The sequence below is a fragment of the Lissotriton vulgaris genome, chromosome 2_1, assembly GCF_964263255.1.
Source record: "Lissotriton vulgaris chromosome 2_1, aLisVul1.2, whole genome shotgun sequence".
Taxonomy (NCBI): domain Eukaryota; kingdom Metazoa; phylum Chordata; class Amphibia; order Caudata; family Salamandridae; genus Lissotriton; species Lissotriton vulgaris.
In genome coordinates this window covers 2,073,612,226-2,073,633,918 of record NC_141687.1, presented here as the reverse complement: position 1 = coordinate 2,073,633,918, position 21,693 = coordinate 2,073,612,226, and positions in this window count along the sequence as shown.

The window sequence follows — 21,693 nt, the reverse complement described above, 5'->3', positions numbered from 1 at the left end:
GTGGTGAAAAGTATTGCCTTCGATGGTAGAATCACATGCCACACAATTTCCACACCTGTGGTGACCTTCGATGGGTTTTAAGCCCCATTGTGATAACAAATCACTTTTGGGTTTGTTTAGCCTTATGTCTGCACGGACAATCTGTTGTCCAATGCTTTGGTTTTTCCTATACGCAAAGGTCGGGCGTGGAAAGGGTACTTCAAGTTCTTCAAGAAGGTGCCAATGTTTGAGCACCATTTGCCTTATGTTATGTGTCTCTGCGCAGAAGGTAGTGACGCACACCAGATTCTCTAGGTCTCGTTTAACTTTAGTCTCAAAGAGACACTCTCTCGGGGTATAGCGTGCTCTTTTGTAAGAATGTTTTTAGCAACTTACTGGGATATCCCCTTTGGCACATTTCTTCACAGAAGGTCTGTCCATGTTGGTCAAAGTGTTTAATGTCTGAGCAATTTCTTCTAATGCGAAGAAGTTGTCCATATGGGACATTTGCCCTTAGGTTCCTTGGGTGTGAGCTCCTGTAATGGAGAATGGCGTTTTTATCTGTTGCTTTCTTGTACAAGGAGGAACTTAGTCTGCCATCTACATTTATTATTTCAACGTCCAAGAATGTCATTTTCAGATTGCTTGAATCTACAGAAAACTTGATGTCCTTATGTCTAGCATTGAGCCAATTGTGGAAGTCAATCAATTCAGTGTGGCTCCCCTGCCACAGGAGCCACACGTCGTCGATATATCTGTACCATTGGATTATGTGATGTTGGAAGGGATTATTATCTTCCACGTATTTTTTCTCATACTCGGCCATGAACAGTACGGCCATCTCAGGTGCATAAGGGCACCCCATCGCGGTGCCCTTAATTTGCATAAAGAAATCATCGTTAAAACGGAAATAATTCCTTTTCAATGTGATTTCCGCTAGTTTGAGAATGAAGGACGTAGGGACTCTATGAGGTCTTTCTCTAGAGTCCAGGTAGAGCTCTATCACTTCCAACGCCTCATCCTGTGGGATCTGCGTATAAAGTGAAGTGACGTCCATGGTCACCATCAGTTGGGTAGTTTGATCAAACAAGGTTCCTTCAACTTTTTTAAAAAAATCTGATGTGTCTCTCAAATACGCTTTGACTTGTGTCACAAATGGCTTCAGAAAGAAGTCAACGTATTTGGACAGGGGCTCAAGGCATGAGTCACACCCCGAGACTATTGGACGTCCCGGGGGGTTAGACAGGTCTTTATGTATTTTAGGCAAAAAGTATGCCACTTTCCTTTCCTATTTCGACAATATTCGAAATGGAGGCCTGAATTTGTTGTAATGGATCTTCTTTCAACTTTCTGTACCATTCTGGATTATTGACTTGGGAAAACCCTTCTGCCAGATATTTTTCCCTGGGCCAAACCACAACTGCACCGAGTGGAAAGTGGGTTTCTAGGCCCCAAAGAGGGAGACTTCCTAATGAAAAAATTCCCAAGAACCCCAGTGGCATACTTTTTGCCTAAAATACATAAAGACCTGTCTAACCCCCCGGGACGTCCAATAGTCTCGGGGTGTGACTCATGCCTTGAGCCCCTGTCCAAATACGTTGACTTCTTTCTGAAGCCATTTGTGACACAAGTCAAAGCGTATTTGAGAGACACATCAGATTTTTAAAAAAAAGTTGAAGGAACCTTGTTTGATCAAACTACCCAACTGATGGTGACCATGGACGTCACTTCACTTTATACGCAGATCCCACAGGATGAGGCGTTGGAAGTGATAGAGCTCTACCTGGACTCTAGAGAAAGACCTCATAGAGTCCCTACGTCCTTCATTCTCAAACTAGCGGAAATCACATTGAAAAGGAATTATTTCCGTTTTAACGATGATTTCTTTATGCAAATTAAGGGCACCGCGATGGGGTGCCCTTATGCACCTGAGATGGCCGTACTGTTCATGGCCGAGTATGAGAAAAAATACGTGGAAGATAATAATCCCTTCCAACATCACATAATCCAATGGTACAGATATATCGACGACGTGTGGCTCCTGTGGCAGGGGAGCCACACTGAATTGATTGACTTCCACAATTGGCTCAATGCTAGACATAAGGACATCAAGTTTTCTGTAGATTCAAGCAATCTGAAAATGACATTCTTGGACGTTGAAATAATAAATGTAGATGGCAGACTAAGTTCCTCCTTGTACAAGAAAGCAACAGATAAAAACGCCATTCTCCATTACAGGAGCTCACACCCAAGGAACCTAAGGGCAAATGTCCCATATGGACAACTTCTTCGCATTAGAAGAAATTGCTCAGACATTAAACACTTTGACCAACATGGACAGACCTTCTGTGAAGAAATGTGCCAAAGGGGATATCCCAGTAAGTTGCTAAAACATTCTTACAAAAGAGCACGCTATACCCCGAGAGAGTGTCTCTTTGAGACTAAAGTTAAACGAGACCTAGAGAATCTGGTGTGCGTCACTACCTTCTGCGCAGAGACACATAACATAAGGCAAATGGTGCTCAAACATTGGCACCTTCTTGAAGAACTTGAAGTACCCTTTCCACGCCCGACCTTTGCGTATAGGAAAAACCAAAGCATTGGACAACAGATTGTCCGTGCAGACATAAGGCTAAACAAACCCAAAAGTGATTTGTTATCACAATGGGGCTTAAAACCCATCGAAGGTCACCACAGGTGTGGAAATTGTGTGGCATGTGATTCTACCATCGAAGGCAATACTTTTCACCACGCAAATTTGAGCTGGCCACACACTGCCTTCTCAAACTGCAGGACAAAAAATGTAGTATACGCCATCATTTGTCCCTGCCCAAAAGTGTACATAGGGAAAACGACCCAACAAGTAAATGCACGCATGACACAACATCGATCACGTCTCAAAAATAAAATCCAGACTGCACCCCTTGTACAACACTTCATTGAAAATAATCGTGTGGATAATGACTTTCAGTGGACTGTTTTGTACAGCATGAACCAAATGAAACCTGGAATCAATATAGATCAAGTGCTGCTCAAAAAGGAGGCTTACTTGATTTTAAAATTTAACAGCGCCCAAACAGGCTTGAATTCATTGTCCGAGATTTCGAGGCTTTGAAGCACTTGGAATCTCAACAAACGATTTTCAAACTACAGAGACCATAATGCTTAGCGGTGACTTAATATAGTGGAAGAGCCAATCCGTGGCTACGGTATTGGTGGATGGTCTACAACGATAGGAATTCATACTGAGTGGAAGGTGAGCGAGGAAGGGGGGTTACCGCTGTTTCATAAACCCATGTACCAGTTCCCTAACCCAAACCGCAATACCTTATTGCAGATGTACAGCGCGAATTGAAACGCTGTCTTTTCTACCGCGAAGGACGCTGAACCATGGTCCTAACCGGCGATATCAATACAGTACAGACATACGAGGCCCGCGAAGAATAAAAACTCTCTGTGCAGCAAAAGAAAACAGCACAGGTACGTTGGGCTCTCGTTTGAAATAATATTAAGCGGACAACAAAAATAAAGAATAGGCTCTTACAAGCGTTATTCCCCATGCCTTCTAGGAGTGTGGAATCCCTGTGCAAGTACGGAGGACATCTCCAACAAACCTCAGAATTTCTAATAAAAAAAGAAAACCTCCACGTTACCGACACCAATAGAGGTATGAATTTTTAGCTTTTCTGTCTGTGTAACAGACTGTCTTCCGATTGGCTATCAATGTAAATAGTAAATATTCCTCATTTTACACATTAGGTCCACAGCTACAGCAAAAGGACCCAAGAAGTCATAAGCTTCGTTACATATATTGGACCCGCGGGACCGCGTTGCCCATAGATTAAGGTAACAGGCTGTGTGACATCAGTCTTTTGTAAAGGGAGGAATAAGTTTTCAGACCCAGTTACTGAATGATCTTCTTTCACATTCTTTATTCAGATTACCCCCAATGAAAGAGCCCTGATGAGAATCTGTCATTCACCTTCAGATTCGAAACGCGTCGGCAGGCACTTAAAGAAAGGGAACAGGAATTCATTTCTGATCACATTACCAATTGTTTTTGATCTTTCCCTTGTAATAATTGGGTTGCTTTTTCTTGTTTTCATTTTTGGTAATCACAAGTGAGAAATATTTCACAAAGAGTCAATATTTGTGAATACGTAGCTTTTGTAAAAGAAGATTGTGCAATAATTGTCAATATTTGTATATATGTTTGTTGTTTAATTGTTGTAAATATGTATAAATGTGGTTTATAAGTACCTTTCTCTTCCATGAAAACACAAATTTGATAAAAAATCGAAACAGGTTAAAATAAAATACCTGCACAAGCAGAAGATTTTCTTTGTTTGTGCTTTTCTAAAAATTCTTTATATAACCATTTTCGTGGGGGCTAGCAAATTCTTTATTGCTCACATTTAACTGGTCCAGCTTCCCCTGCATCCCAGGACCACACTCCTTCTCTTCACAAAGTGCTACAATAGTGTACATTCCTGACACTTTTTGGGTAAGTTTAGTCCCTTATTTATTTCAATGTCTTTATTTAATGATTCTCGGCTGCTCGTAAACCGACACTTTTCCAGAACAAAGTAAATGTTTATTTTGGTAGTCTTTCACAATCAGCTCCATTTACTGTGACTTCACCTTACCAGTGCTATTGTTTTGCGTTTCAGCATTTGCTGGAAAGGTTAGGAAATTGCCACAGGATCCCACAAATCGGCAGCGAAGTTTTCAGAAAGGGGCGTGGAGTCATTTGAAGCAGAATCTGACCATCGCTGTGCTTATTTATTTAGGATACATTTCAAAATAAAACATGGGGTAAAGGAAAGGTACCTGCTGCGCAGATCTTTGTGTACCCAGCAATGTGAAGCTTTGTGGTACAATAATGGTAAGATTACTATGAGTCAGTGGCTGCACCTGTTGGTGAACTCTGTATGCAGTCTAGTTACAGCTTTGACATAACATAGCACAGAGTGCTAATATGCCTGCTGCAAAGCACAGTATGTGTTTGTAACAGGCAAGTCAAAGACTTGTATTTTTGTAGGCAGCTAAGCAAGTTACAGTTTTTGTTGGAAAGATCTTGACGTGAACACTAGCCCACAAGTTATATTCCTTTTAATATAATTTAGTGAGTTGTGAGTCATCAAGGAGGTCTATGGAAATTGCAAAGCCTACATTAGGAACTTACAGTTTTTTAAGTCTTTCCTTATTCTATGGTTGCTAGAAAGGGTTCCTTTTGTGGTTATTAGTGTAAATTACTCATATAAACATGCTAGCAGTGGATGAGCCAATAAATATACATGGAGAGATGGTCCAGCGCCAAGCTAAGGGTCTGCATGGTTCTATGGGCCCAATTCACAGAACTAAGGGCCCAATTCACAGAACTAACTTAAAACAAAATCCTAAACTTACTATTTTTGGTATTCACAGAAGGCATTTAGTAGTAGTAAAGTTATGATTTTGTCTTAAGTTTAACTTAAGACAAACTTAAGACAGTCTTAAGACAGTCTTAAGACAGACTTAAAACAGACTTAAGACAGATTTAAGACAGACTTAAGACAGATTTAAGACAGACTTAAGACAGACTTAAGTTAGGATTTTCACCTTAGTACATCGGATTGTAACCCTGGGTTGCGAGTGGCATTTATTGAAAGTGGTAGTTTTCAAACATGAACTTCCTGCCACCCAGTCCTAACTACAATGCCATTAGTGAACTAAGAGGGACGTCATTTGTCATGTGTACCCGATATGTGGCTTAAGTTGTTAGTGCAGCAACAGTAGGAAACTCAAACAAAACAAGTGCTGATGGCCATATAAGTGAGGCATTTGTGTTGAACCCAGCTGAAGCCAGCTGAAGCCTAAATTGAGAGGCCTATCCCACCCAACTCAAAGCATACAAATTGTGGAGTTGCTGAAACTGGCTTGGTTTCAGCATCGGAACAAAGTTATCACATTTCACTGGGGCTTGTCCAAATTCTGCCAAGTAATAGCTACCAGATCCTTGGGTCAAGATAGATCCCCAACATTTCCTGCACTGGTTGCAGCAGTGATATTTTAAAGTAATCCCATGATATGTGTGGCTCCTTCAATCAGGTATTGCTTTGCAGTCAGCCTCAGTTTGCACTCTGCAATTTAAATTTTTGCTATTAGCAAAGTAGGCACTCATAGTCCCAGGAATCAAAGTGCACAGCCAGGACTTGCTAACAGTGTTCACATGAAATGGGGTAACTTGACAGCATTGTACCACATTTTGCAACATTCTTCCTTTGTGTGCCCTTTCTCTTGTTTTGTTTGTTGTATTCCAATTTTAGGTCGAGCCTTGAAGACCTATTGTATATCTTCTACGGGAATTGGCACACACACCAATCGCCATTGGTTGTTATCTGTGCCCTTTGAAAATACTGGCATGATATTGGTGCATTCGTTTAATGCCCCTCCTTTGTGTGCCTAGCTCCCTCTCCGGCGATTTCAGTAAGACAACGTTTTGTTTGACCATCACAATATACAGCATGTGATAGCCCCACCTCCCTCCTGGGCATTGCAAGACATGCTGTAGGAGGCAGTGCCTAGCAGGTGGGGCTGTGCAAGGGCCAGGTTTCTCTCTGCAGTGCTCGAAAACAACTTTTTATTACCAGTATCTAAGTTTTATGCCATTGTTTTTTTAAAATAGTTAGTAGTATTTCTTAGAAAACACGGTTTTCCAATAATGAATAGCCACCTTCCATTTTAAAAATACAGTAATAATTCATATGGTAATCCTAGCCCTGAAATCACATTCGCTTGTCAGATTACCTGATAAGAAATGTAAGCGGTTCACTTTCACAATGAATGATAAGATTTCAACCTCCTAAAGGCTTCCTTCGCTATCATAGTGTTCTTTTTGTTTCTTCCTTCAGCATTTCTAGCATTGGTAGCCTTGCAGCAACATGCTGCCATTTGCACACAAGCAGTCAAACTGACTCCCTACACTAGCATCCAATCAATATGGTGACTTTGAAGGTAAGTACCTGTCAGTTTTTAATTTGACGTGTCATTAAACAGCATGCTTCCCCAGTGGAATGCCATTTCCTTTTCAAGAAATTTTTCTTGATCTTGTAGTCTCAATATAACGGTACTTAAAGAAGCAGCTATGTTGTGTGAACCGTTTCCTTCCGTTGTTTAGTGGGTCCGTGAATCAAGAACGTCACCTGGTATTTTAACAATATCTTCTGCTTTTGACACTAATTTATGATATGAACCTGTCAGCATATACTCAAGCATTAGATAAAATCAGAGGCAAAATCATATTGTTTCACACTTGAGGGCTTCTGTTATCTTTAATAGACTGAGTAGTGTTTTCTAGCAGCTCCCAGCAGGCCAACTGTTTACCTGGCAGAGAACATAAATTGCCCTTGTTTTCCAGGTGCTGTTATTGTTCTTCTTGTGAATTTTTATCCAAGACTACAAGCTAAGTGGATCATTTGAAGCCCTATTTTGTCCATAGTTTGTGGAAGAACTTTTATTTTACAGGTTTGCTTATTACGCATATGTAATGCCTCTAAATTAATTTGAAAATTAACATCGTCAAGAATGAAGGTAGCACTCACAGTTGTCCTTAGCCAACGAAATGTACTGGACCTATTTCTACATCGCCACTGAGGTTGTTCAGAATGTATGCCCTGGTGTTGAGATTGGCACTTGTAGTGCTACAGGTTAAAATCCCAGCGGAGAAGACTTACACGTTCCTAATTTATAACAATTTATTTGAGGTTATGACACTATTATTAAAGAGTCAAGTGAAAACCCAGTATGTGGTATGCACCATTTAAACTACTCACATTCGGTCTTTATAAATTTTTTAGAGGAACCCGTTGTACTGCTCTTCAAATGTGCCTATATGAACTCTCGAACAGCATGGTTGTCTTTGAAGAATCGTCTCCAGATTAGGGTCAGAAGCACAGTAGACAGTCTAAGACTCAGCAGGTTTTGTCTTAACCGGAGTGAGCTGATTCAACAGTGTGTAAAATGGGTAAGGCTGGCCGCAGCGAGAACTTGGAGAATGTCTGGTCTAAACTGATGGTCTGGATAAATAGGTGAGCAGTCCTGTGATTATGCCAGAGGTTGTGTCGGTCCTGTCCTCCACCAGGCCTAGGGTGCCCAAAATAGGTCTGGAGGAGTAGGATAAGGAAAGCAGCCTACCTCTGGGAACCCCTGTCTGCTATGATACTGTTTTCCATGGCGGACTCGAAAAAAAAAAAAACAACAGTATAAGAGGCAACAGCGAGACCCATCTAGAGCATATATATTCTGGTGGCATATATGAGGACAAAAAAAAAAAAAAAAAAGCACAGTAGACAGTCTAAGACTCTCAGCAGGTTTTGTCTTAACCGGATTGAGCTGATTCAACAATCGGAGAACATTAAGTACATTCAAAACCATAACACCTTGGTAAAAGACATAGATGTATCAAAGGGTTTTACCCATCCTGTGTCTATGGGGAAATGTGTTGATACATATGGCCCATTGTCATTTACAAGGCCAATATCTCTAACTCTCATACAAGCGAGACCAATTGCATTGCAAATGCTTGTTGAATAAACGTGAATATATATAGAATACGCCCTACTGAAGTAATTCCAACCCTAGCTACAACAATAATGAAAAGAAGAATGAAGACACTCTTCTCAATAAATCAATAACCAGTGAATTGCAAGCACAAACGCCTTGGGTTTTTTCCTGAATTTGTTCACCCATCTCTCAAAGATATCAAGTTTTGCTCTTATCATGCAATCCACATTTTTTATTGCACCTGACTTACTTTTGAGATCATTGTATGGTTCCAGGGGACGGAATTCTGAGTAGAACACGCACACAGGAAACAAATACACTAACTAATGGCACTTACTGTCACGTCATCACTGGGCTCAGGAGACAGAGACCGGGGACTGAACCAGCCTGGAAACTCAGCGCCCTCCCTCATTAGGCATGTCCCTTTCCTCGCTGCTGTGGCATACTGGCCGAGGCTTGTTTTTCAATACAATGGAAACTTTCAATTTGTAGCTCTGTCATTTATGCCCAGTCCGTAAACATGTTATACAGAACTCCACGCGCAGGGATGTCTCCCAATGAAATAATGCTGTAAGGAAATTAAAACTGGAACATACACTAATGTACTTCATCGACGACACTCGTTATTTTATCCCCAAAAAAGGAAATGCGCGTAGCGGTCTGAAAGGAATACTTTGTGTTCCAAAGTGACCTAGGCAGTGTAGCCCTCTGGCTTGACTTGTCAGCAGGGCCTGGTGGTACACAGGCCCCTGGAAGGCTGCCAAGGACCGGGCTGTCACTTACCAGGTATTTTCACGGTCCAGCTGAAAAACAGCCAGGAAGAGATTTGGGGTTTTCTCCAGCTGTTCTCAACCACTGCTAGGCGCGGCTAATGTGCAGAAGCAACCTCTGCATTGTCTGATATTTACAATGCAAATGTCAAACGAATAACACATATAATACATACGTGACACAATTGTAGACTAGCGTCTTCAGGTTTAGCAGCATGTCGCCTTTCCTATATTGCTGCAGTCCTGTGAGAATGAAAGCATTGAAACGCCACCTCCAAGGTGCTGCTTAGCACCTTTTTCCTTTCGCAAATCCGACGACAGATGTTTTTGAAATACTTTAGTGTTACTAACTGTAATAGCTGATTGTTTGTGGATGTCGTCAATCACCCTTAACTGACATGCAGCAGGTTCAAGTGAAAAAAAAAATTAAATGTGCCTGCTTTTTATTTCTTGCTTGAGAGAGCTGCTTACAGCCGTGCCTATTGTTACCAATTCTTTAAAATGCACAGACTGTAGTTGGGCTCTTCTCACAGCAGGTTTTTTCTCTCACCCCATACTATTGATAGTTTGGTGTCTCATTCCACCTACTATGGCATGTTGACATTACAATGACTGAGGGGATATTTTACATTTTATAGACGTGCACATTACTTTTTTTTACCTTATGGATGCATTATACGCAGAAAGTTATACATTTTTTTTGTTAATTCACTGCAGCACACCTGAAATCGTCCGGTTGCTGCGTTTTACAACCCCCACCCTACCCCTCTCGCCCCTCCACGTCACCGCCCGGTGGCACGCCCTATATGGGCGTGGCTGCAGTAAGCTATTTACTGTCATCAAAGCGCTGCTTGCAAACTGCAAGGAAAATTTTTAAGCTACGTTTTGTTTTGCCCAGTCTTTCCTTATTCTGATATTGCAAAAATATTTGGGTAGAAATCAATTCTTAATATTAAAGAAAACCCCTATCAACGGCTTTACATTTTAAATTCTGACTTTGTTCTTTTCCAGACCGCGGACCCCTAAACTATACTAGATACCTATATGGATGGCATGTGACTCCTACACCTTCCTGTGATCTGTCTTATGTAACATTTCATGTACACTGATTTACATGTATGACTGCCTCCATTCACTGTATGTGTGATGTTGTGTTCTGACATTTTAAACAGGTATGGGTGGAGCTATAAAACTAAACAAATCTAAGAGACAGTGGTTATGGAGACTTGGGGGGCATTGTCAAATGATGGTGGTGGGGGAATCCGGGGCGGAGGTGGTCATTGAGGGGGGCATCAACAAACATTGTCGCACAGGGCGCTGCCAGTGCTAAAGCCGACCCTGCCTGGGACTCATAAGGCTGATACACCAGATGGTAGAGGTGACTGTGAACCCAAGTAACCAGAAAGAGAGAAGCAGACATGTCCCTCTGAACCCGCAACCAGTCCTGTGCAGAGGCAGATGAGTCTGACAAGAGGGACCCCAGACGAGACCGGAGTCGGAGCTGGCAAGCCAGAGGAAGAAACACCACCCCCAACCTGGTATTGAAGAGAGCGCTGATGAACTGGAGCTCCTGAGACGGGATGAGGTGGGACATGCTGTGATTCGCAAGGAACCCATGGGACTCCAGGCAAAGCAGCACCAACGCCACATTCTCCAGGGCCTTAAGGAAAGATTTAACCAGTCGTCAAGGTAGAGAAACAAAAGCACTCCTTGAGCATGCAACAGACCCACCAGGGGAGCCAGGACCTTAGTAAACACCTGAGGGGCAGAGGTCAACCTAAAGGGGAGGACACAAAACTGGAAGTGCCCACCCAGGGCAAAGAACCGCAAATACAGTTGGAAGAGAGGATGCACAGGAATATGGAAATAAGCATCTTAAAGGTCCAAGGATGACAGAAAGTCCCCAGAGGGAAACCAGAGGCAGGATCCACTGCAAACTCACCATCTTGAACCTTTGGTAAGGCACATAGGAGTTCACTGTCTTGAGATCCAGGATAGGGCAGAAATCCCCCAACGGCTTCCCCACCAGGAACATCAGAGAGTAGCAACCCTGACCCAACACATCCCCGGGAACAGAAACAATGACACCCTTCCGGAGAAGATCCAGGATCCCCCGCTGCAACCCCAGCAGTTTCAGAGGATTCAGAAGAGTGCGAGTGGGAACAAAAAGATCTGGTGGACGAAAAGAGAAGTCGATAGAATAACCTTCGACCACCAGACGAAGAACCCAGGAATTGGTGATGTCGCAAGGCCAAGAGGAGGAAAACTGTCCAAACCGGCCGCCCACCTTGACATAGTCAGGAGTTTGGACAGGCATCGGTAAGGGCAGCACCTGCTGGCTGGTGTTGGGATTTTTCAGAGAAGGGGGTGCCACAGCCATGACCTCTCGGCCGAAAGGGCTGGAAGGAGCCCCGCACACTTGATGAGGGGTTCCCAAAGGCACACCTATAACCAAATCACCGACCTCTCAAAGCAGGCCACAGAGGCTTCAGTAGCTTACGATCCTCCACTGACTTCTTCAGGAGATCCTCCCGTCGATACCCAAACAACTTAGCAGCATCAAAGGGCAATTGAGAAAAATTGGGTTTCTGAGAGACCTCCACTTTCCAGGACCTCATCCAGATGTTATGATGAGCAGAGATAATGGAACCAGAAATTGCAGCAGCAGCAGACAGAGAGTCAAAAGTAATGTCTGACAAAAATCGAACCTGCAGCTCCATAAGGGACAGACAAGAATTAACGTCTTCTGCCTGCTGGATGGCTTCAGACAAGACCTGGAAATCATGCAGAAGAGACTGTACCACATACGAGGCATAAGCCCCTGCCCTGATGGAAAAGTTAGCAGTGGAGTAAGCCCTTTTAGCAGCACTGTCCACTTGTTTATCCACAGGATCGCTAGGAGAGGCGTCCTCAGAAATAATCGAACCACTGGAGGCCAGCCCCACCATGAGAGAGTCCACTTTCACCTAAAGGGGGAACTCAGTCATAAAGCCCTGAAAGGGTACTTCTTAGAAAGGAAATGCAGGAACCCAGCCTTCTCAACATCAGCACATTCCCTGGACAGAAGGCCCCGGATTGCCTTATGAATGGGAGGGGCGTCAGGCCCCTTCCGACGGTACAGGTAGAAAAAAATCCCCCTCCTCCTTCAGAGGAACAACAGCTGAAAAGGCCAAATTGTCCTTCAAGTGCATCAGGACCCCCCTTAACCCCTTAAGCGCTGCGCCCGTCCAACGGCCGACGGCACCACTACCTCGGGAGTGCTGCCGTCGGCCGTTGGACGTTCCAACTGCACCTGCACAATGGAACGTCCAGCACTGGAGCTGGACGTTCCATAGCAGCTAAGGTGTTAATTCAGCTCTTTTAACAAAACACCCACGCTGCTCCTCATCGGAACCATCAGAGTCATGGTCAGGCTGAGAAGAACCCCTAGGGACCTGAGGCACCAGCCCATCCCGAGCCACAAAGGCAGAGTCCACAGCCTTATTAATCATAGCCTGCAGGACATCAAGATCCATGCCCACAGGCCCCAGGGAGGAAGCAGGATCAGAATCAGAACCAGATGAACGGTGAGGACGTTTCTCTGAGCTTTAACCATCCATGCTGAAAAACACAACTACTGTGAGGAGGAGGAACGCTTGAAAAGGGGGCGAGATACACAGCTGCTAAGCAACAGGCCCGCCACCCTGACGTGGCACGCCGAAGACAGCCTCGAGAGACCAAAAAAAGCCCCAGGAACTGCCTATTAACAAGCAGCAGCGATAATTTTTGCTGGCCGCACCTAGCGCGAGTTTCTCTATCGCTGGAATTCATCGGCAAGCTAGCACTGTATTTACAACGCTTTGCGCATTGGAGATGAAAATTCCAGCAATAGCATGGAAATGTCCCAACATCGCTGGAAAACCAGTGATGTTCCCTGCTAAACAGCGATGAACTTGCTGTGTGTGGACCGGAATCTTAACCTCCATGCGTGAGACCAAGAGGTAAGCCGGGCACCCTGCATGGCCAAGAAGGCAGGGAACCCCAACCGCACCTGACCCCCAAGCGCAGGACTCAGAAATGCCACAACCCTTCACCGCCGCTCCCCAGTCGCTCAGCGCGGGAGCGGTGGGTGGTCAGAAACAATCCAAAATGCAGGGCAGAAAGTGGAGAGGCAGCGCTCCCTATTGCTCAGTGCAGGAGCGGCACCAGAAGCAAACCGACGCACTCAGGGGAGCGGCGGCCTGAATATAACAAGGGGACGCTAGAGCAGACCCCGCAATAACATACTTACAGAGACCGGACCACAACACAAGCCGCCCAAAAACATAGAATGGGTGTTCCAGAAAAAAACACAGTGAAAGAAACAGGATGTTTTCTGTGTTTGCCCCACCCTTATAGGTCAAGTGACAGGTACTTCCTGTCAGGCTCATAGTGGGTGGGGACTTTTTTGTTTATGGGTGCATGCTGTGCCTGGAACACGGGGTGCTCCTGGGTGACTGTGATGAAGAAGACGGAGGAGGAAGGTAAGGGTGGCCATCCCGCACTCATTTTTAGGGCTCGCCTGCTGATGCGCATGCGCATAGCTGGGGAGCTATATTGCAGCTTAAACAGAGTTTACCTAACTCGGCGATTTGTTGCAGTGCCCGAAGCGCGTGCACATCAAAGCCACCAGCCTCCTCAGGCATCTCAAGCCTCCCCCATCTGGCATTTCTCCTCCCTTAATTATTCACTACACGGCCGGCCGACCGGCACATCAAAGGCTGCTGCTCCCGGCCCCTATTCTTCCCTTCTTGCCTCTCCCCGCCCCCCCCCTTCCCACCACAGCAATGCCGAGGGATTATTTATATTGCAATATAAACAATCCCGTTGTTGGTCATGATATAATTAAACGCTCTAATTATTTTATCAGGGCCACACAGAATCTTATAAAGTCTTTTGCTGGCATTTTCGTTTTATGCTGATTGCTATTTTACACCTTTCACATGCTGGCGATTTGCTTCAAAGGAATACATTCATCCTACATCCCGTTACTAGAGCTTTCTCCACTTCTGCTATATATGGGTTTTAGTTGAATTTCATTGATCTCTTTTACTGATGATTTATAAAAAGTGCCACACACCACACAGCTCCACCGATGCACCCACCACACAGCTCCACCGATGCACCCACCACACAGCTCCACCGATGCACCCACCACACAGTTCCCGCGAGGCACCCGCCACACAGCTCCACCGAGGCACCCACCACACAGCTCCACCGATGCACCCACCACACAGCTCCACTGATGCAACCACCACACAGCTCCACCGACACAGCTCCACTGATGCACCCACCACACAGCTCCACTGATGCAACCACCACACAGCTCCACCGACACAGCTCCACTGATGCAACCACCACACAGCTCCACCGACACATCTCCACCGATGCACCCACCACACAGCTCCACCGATGCAACCACCGCACAGCTCCACCGAGGCACCCACCGCACAGCTCTACCGAGGCACCCACCACACAGCTCGACAGAGGCACCCACCACACAGCTCGACAGAGGCACCCACCACACAGCTCCACAGAGGCACCCACCACACAGCTCCACCGAGGCACCCACCACACAGCTCCACCGATGCACCCACCACCCAGCTCCACCGATGCACCCACCACACAGCTCCACTGAGGCACCCACTACACAGCTCCACAGATGCACCCACCACACAGCTCCACCGATGCACCCACCACACAGCTCCACCGATGCACCCACCACACAGCTCCACTGATGCAACCACCACACAGCTCCACCGACACAGCTCCACTGATGCAACCACCACACAGCTCCACCGACACAGCTCCACCGATGCACCCACCACACAGCTCCACCGATGCACCCACCGCACAGCTCCACCGAGGCACCCACTGCACAGCTCCACCGAGGCACCCACCAGACAGCTCCACTGAGGCACCCACCACACAGCTCCACAGAGGCACCCACCACACAGCTCCACAGAGGCACCCACCACACAGCTCCACCGATGCACCCACCACACAGCTCCACCGATGCACCCACCACACAGCTCCACCGATGCACCCACCACACAGCTCCACCGAGGCACCCACCACGCAGCTCCACCAAGGCACCCACCACACAGCTCCACCGATGCACTCACCACACAGCTCCACCGATGCACCCACCACACAGCTCCACCGAGGCACCCACCACACAGCTCCAAAGATGCACCCACCACACAGCTCCACTGATACAACCACCACACAGCTCCACCGACACAGCTCCACCGATGCACCCACCACACAGCTCCACTGATGCAACCACCACACAGCTCCACTGATGCAACCACCACACAGCTCCACCGACACAGCTCCACTGATGCAACCACCACACAGCTCCACCGACACAGCTCCACCGATGCACCCACCACACAGCTCCACCGATGCACTCACCACACAGCTCCACCGAGGCACTCACCACACAGCTCCACCGATGCACCCACCACACAGCTCCACCGATGCACCCACCACACAGCTCCACTGATGCAACCACCACACAGCTCCACCGACACAGCTCCACTGATGCAACCACCACACAGCTCCACCGACACAGCTCCACCAATGCACCCACCACACAGCTCCACCGATGCACCCACCACACAGCTCCACCGAGGCACTCACCACACAGCTCCACCGATGCACCCACCACACAGCTCCACCGATGCTCCCACCATACAGCTCCACTGATGCAACCACCACACAGCTCCACCGACACAGCTCCACCGATGCACCCACCACACAGCTCCACCGATGCACCCACCACACAGCTCCACTGATGCAACCACCACACAGCTCCACCAACACAGCTCCACCGTTGCACCCACCACACAGCTCCACTGATGCAACCACCACACAGCTCCACCGACACAGCTCCACTGATGCAACCACCACACAGCTCCACCGACACAGCTCCACCGATGCACCCACCACACAGATCCACCGATGCACCCACCGCACAGCTCCACCAAGGCACCCACCGCACAGCTCTACCGAGGCACCCACCACACAGCTCCACAGAGGCACCCATCACACAGCTCCACAGAGGCACCCACCACACAGCTCCACAGAGGCACCCACCACACAGCTCCACAGAGGCACCCACCACACAGCTCCACCGAGGCACCCACCACACAGCTCCACCGAGGCACCCACCACACAGCTCCACCGAGGCACCCACCACCCAGCTCCACCGAGGCACCCACCACACAGCTCCACCGAGGCACCCACCACACAGCTCCACCGAGGCACCCACCACCCAGCTCCACCGATGCACCCATCACCCAGCTCCACCGATGCACCCACCACACAGCTCCACTGAGGCACCCACTACACAGCTCCACAGATGCACCCACCACACAGCTCCACCTACACAGCTCCACCGATGCACTCACCACCCAGCTCCACCGATGCACCCACCACACAGCTCTACTGACACAGCTCCACCGATGCACCCACCACACAGCTCCACCTACACAGCTCCACCGATGCACCCACCACACAGCTCCACCGATGCACCCACCACACAGCTCCACCGATGCACCCACCACACAGCTCCACCGATGCTCCAACTAAGCTCCACCAATGCACCCACCACACAGCTCCACTGATGCACCAACTAACCTTCACCGATGCACCCACCACACAGCTCCACCAATGCACCCACTAAGCTCCACCGATGCACTCACCACACAGCTCCACCGATGCACCCACCACCCAGCTCCACCGAGGCACCCACCACCCAGCTCCACCGAGGCACCCACCACCCAGCTCCACCGAGGCACCCACCACACAGCTCCGCCGAGGCACCCACCACACAGCTCCGCCGAGGCACCCACCACACAGCTCCACCGATGCACCCACCACACAGCTCCACCAATGCTCCAACTAAGCTCCACCAATGCACCCACCAAATAGCTCCACCGATGCACACACCACACAGCTCCACCGATGCACCCACCACACAGCTCCACTAATGCACCCACCACCCAGCTCCACTGATGCACCCACCACCCAGCTCCACCGAGGCACCCACCACCCAGCTCCACCGAGGCACCCACCACCCAGCTCCACCGAGGCACCCACCACCCAGCTCCACCGAGGCACCCACCACACAGCTCCACCGATGCACACATCACTCAGCCCAACCACAGCATCACTCAGCACCACCACAGCATCACTCGGCACCACCACAGCATCACTGGTTCAAATATTTTCTTTCAATGTTTCAAGCTGTTTTCAAGCTTTCACGCTTTATTACAAATCACAAAAAGATGTTAATATTTCACTTCTGTTCTTGGATTTTCGTCACAATAAAAAACACTGAACATAATCTTCACAAATGTTATTTACAAAAGTTTAAGCTATTGCCATTACAAATAAATAAATTATTTAAGTATTAATAATTTAAAAAAATTAAAAGCTATTGTTATTTGTAATATCAATACATCTAAGTCATGTAAATACAAAACATGTTGCATTACAAATGCTTTAGGTGTCACATTTGCGGAAGTTATAACTATTGGCATTATAAGTGACAAAGCTATTAATTTAGCTATTAAAAAAAAACACATAAATAAAAAAAAATCATTTATAACACCAATAGCTCAAACTTTCCTAATGCGAGCCCTATTGCATTTCCAATGCTTGTTTAGGTCTCGTGACCTATTAATGCGCATGCGCATTGATAGAGAAGCGAGACTATAGGGCTTTAAACAAACTTTAACTAACTACTGGCGATTTGGTGCTGTGCCCGTGGCTTTTAGGTCAATGCGCAAGCGCATTGACCTAAAATGCGCGTGCACATCACCAAATCGCGTCTGTTCCCTCAGCCGCACTCCTCCCACACCTTTGAAGTGAAGCTTAGCTTCACTTCAAAGGCCCCTGCTGCTTTCACACCCTCTCCGCGCTCCGCCCCCTCCCCTGCCCGCCGTGTCGCATTTCTCCTCCCCCCTCCCCACAGCAATGCCCTCAAGTTTCCGGGAGCCCCGCGTCTGTATTATATCTAACTCTATTTTCCCAAAATACACCCGTGGAATGCAAGTGAGAGAACCGTGGAACACATCATTTTAAGCTTGACATGTCTGTCTCATACAAATTTCCTTTTGTGCAACAGTCTGCAATAACTCTACAGTTAAGTACAAGCATTGATTAATTAATCACTCACACACATCACGTTTTACTCCTTTGCTAGTGTTCTCGTTGTTTACATCTGAAAGAAACAGACCTTAAAACGATTGAATAATTGACAGAATCCTCAAATATTGTTAATTCCATTGAAGTCTAGTGAAAACGCTGCTCGAAGAGGAGATATGTTGCTAAAATTACCGTAACAAAATCCATCCACTCACTGTAATATTCTTAATGTAATTGTATGTGCTAGCACCAGAAGGTATGGAGTGAAATTACTTAACTTGTGAGTAAACATATTTAAGTTTTGGATTTCCTTACCAGACGTTCAAGTTAGGAAGTTACAGGGCTTGATTACAAATATTGTGGGCTCCACTAATAGCAGCAGATACTAAGGGATTCCCTGAACCTGTTCCAAATGCACGGGAAAACGGACAGACACGCACCAGGACACACCACACAGACGCAGTACAAGCATTGATTAATTAATCACTCGCACACATCACGTTTTACTCCTTTGCTAGTGTTCTCGTTGTTAACATCTGAAAGAAACAGACCTTAAAACGATTGAATAATTGACAGAATCCTCAAATATTGTTAATTCCATTGAAGTCTAGTGAAAACGCTGCTCGAAGATGAGATATGTTGCTAAAATTACCGTAACAAAATCAATCCACTCACTGTAATATTCTTAATGTAATTGTATGTGCTAGCACCAGAAGGTATGGAGTGAAATTACTTAACTTGTGAGTAAACATATTTAAGTATTGGATTTCCTTACCAGACGTTCAAGTTAGGAAGTTACAGGGCTGGATTACAAATATTGTGGGCTCCACTAATAGCAGCAGATACTAAGGGATTCCCTGAACCTGTTCCAAATGCACGGGAAAATGGACAGACATGCACCAGGACACACCACACAGACGCACACTGTAGGGGTGTAACAATGTACTACCACTCACGCCTCCAGGGTCACCAGGTCATGTGCATGTTACCCACCTGTGTGCCACTGCTATTATGTCAATACTGCCCAGCTCTGCTGATACAAGGCTTCTAGACAATATACACAACCACCCCATCCACCACTGCATCCACCATCACCACATCCACCACCACCACCACCACATCCACCATCACCACCACATCCACCATCACATCCACCACCACCACATCCACCATCACCTCCACATCCACCATGACATCCACCACCACCACATCCACCACCACCACATCCACCACCACCACCACATTCACCACCACCACACCCATCACCACCACACCCACCACCACTACATCCACCACCACATCCTCTACCACCACCACCCCATCCACCACTACCACCACCCAATCCACCACTACCACCACCACCGCATCCACCACATCCACCGCATCCACCACCAAATCCACCGCATACACCACCACATCCATCATCACCACCACATCCACCATCACATCCACCACCACCACCACATCCACCACCACATCCACCATCACCTCCACATCCACCATGACATCCACCACCATGACATCCACCACCATCACATCCACCACCACCACATCCACCACCGCCACATCCACCACCACATCCACCACCACTTCCAACACCACCGCATCCACCACCACCACTTCCACCACCACCGCATCCACCACCACCACATCCACTGCATCCACCACATCCACCACCACATCCACCACAACCACCACCCCATCCACCACCACCGCATCCACCACCACCACCGCATCCACCATCACCACATCCACCGCATCCACCACCACCGCATCCACCACCACATCCACCATCACCACCACCACCACACCCACCACCACTACATCCACCACCACATCCACCACAACCACCACCCCATCCACCACCGCATCCACCACCGCATCCACCACCACTACCGCATCCACCATCACCACATCCAACGCATCCACCACCACCACATCTACCACCACATCCACCATCACCACCACATCCACCATCACATCCACCACCACCACATCCACCATCACATCCACCATCACCTCCACATCCACCATGACATCCACCACATCCACCACCACCGCATCCACCACCACCACCACACCCACACCACTACATCCACCACCACATCCACTACAACCACCACCCTATCCACCACTACCACCACCCCCGCATCCACCACCACCACCACACCCACCACCACCACACCCACCACCACCACACCCACCACCATCACTCCCACCACCACTACATCCACCACCACATCCACTACCACCACCACCCCATCCACCACTACCACCACCCCATCCACCGCATCCACCACATCCACTGCATCCCCCACCACATCCACCGCATACACCACCACATCCACCGCATCCACCACCACATCCACCGCATACACCACCACATCCACCATCACCACCACATCCACCATCACATTCACCACCACCACCACATCCACCACCACATCCACCATCACCTCCACGTCCACCATGACATCCACCACCATCACATCCACCACCATCACATCCACCACTGCCACATCCACCACCGCCACATCCACCACCACATCCACCACCACTTCCAACACCACCGCATCCACCACCACCACTTCCACCACCACCGCATCCACCACCACCACCACACCCACCACCACTACATCCACCACCACATCCACCACAACCACCACCCCATCCACCACCGCATCCACCATCGCATCCACCACCACTACTGCATCCACCATCACCACATCCACCGCATCCACCACCACCGCATCTACCACCACATCCACCATCACCACCACATCCATCATCACATCCACTACCACCACATCCACCATCACATCCACCATCACCTCCACATCCACCATGACATCCACCACATCCACCACCACTGCATCCATCACCACCACCGCATCCACCACCACCACCACTCCCACCACTACTACATTCACCACCACATCCACCACAACCACCACCCCATCCACCACCACCACCACATCCACCACCACATCCACCATCACCTCCACATCCACCATGACATCCACCACCACATTCACCACATCCACCACCATCACATCCACCACCGTCACATCCACCACCACCACCACATCCACCACCACTTCCACATCCACCACCACTTCCACCACCACCGCATCCACCACCACTTCCACCACCACTACATCCACCACCACCCCATCCACCACCACCACCGCATCCACCACCACCACCGCATCCACCCCCAAATCCA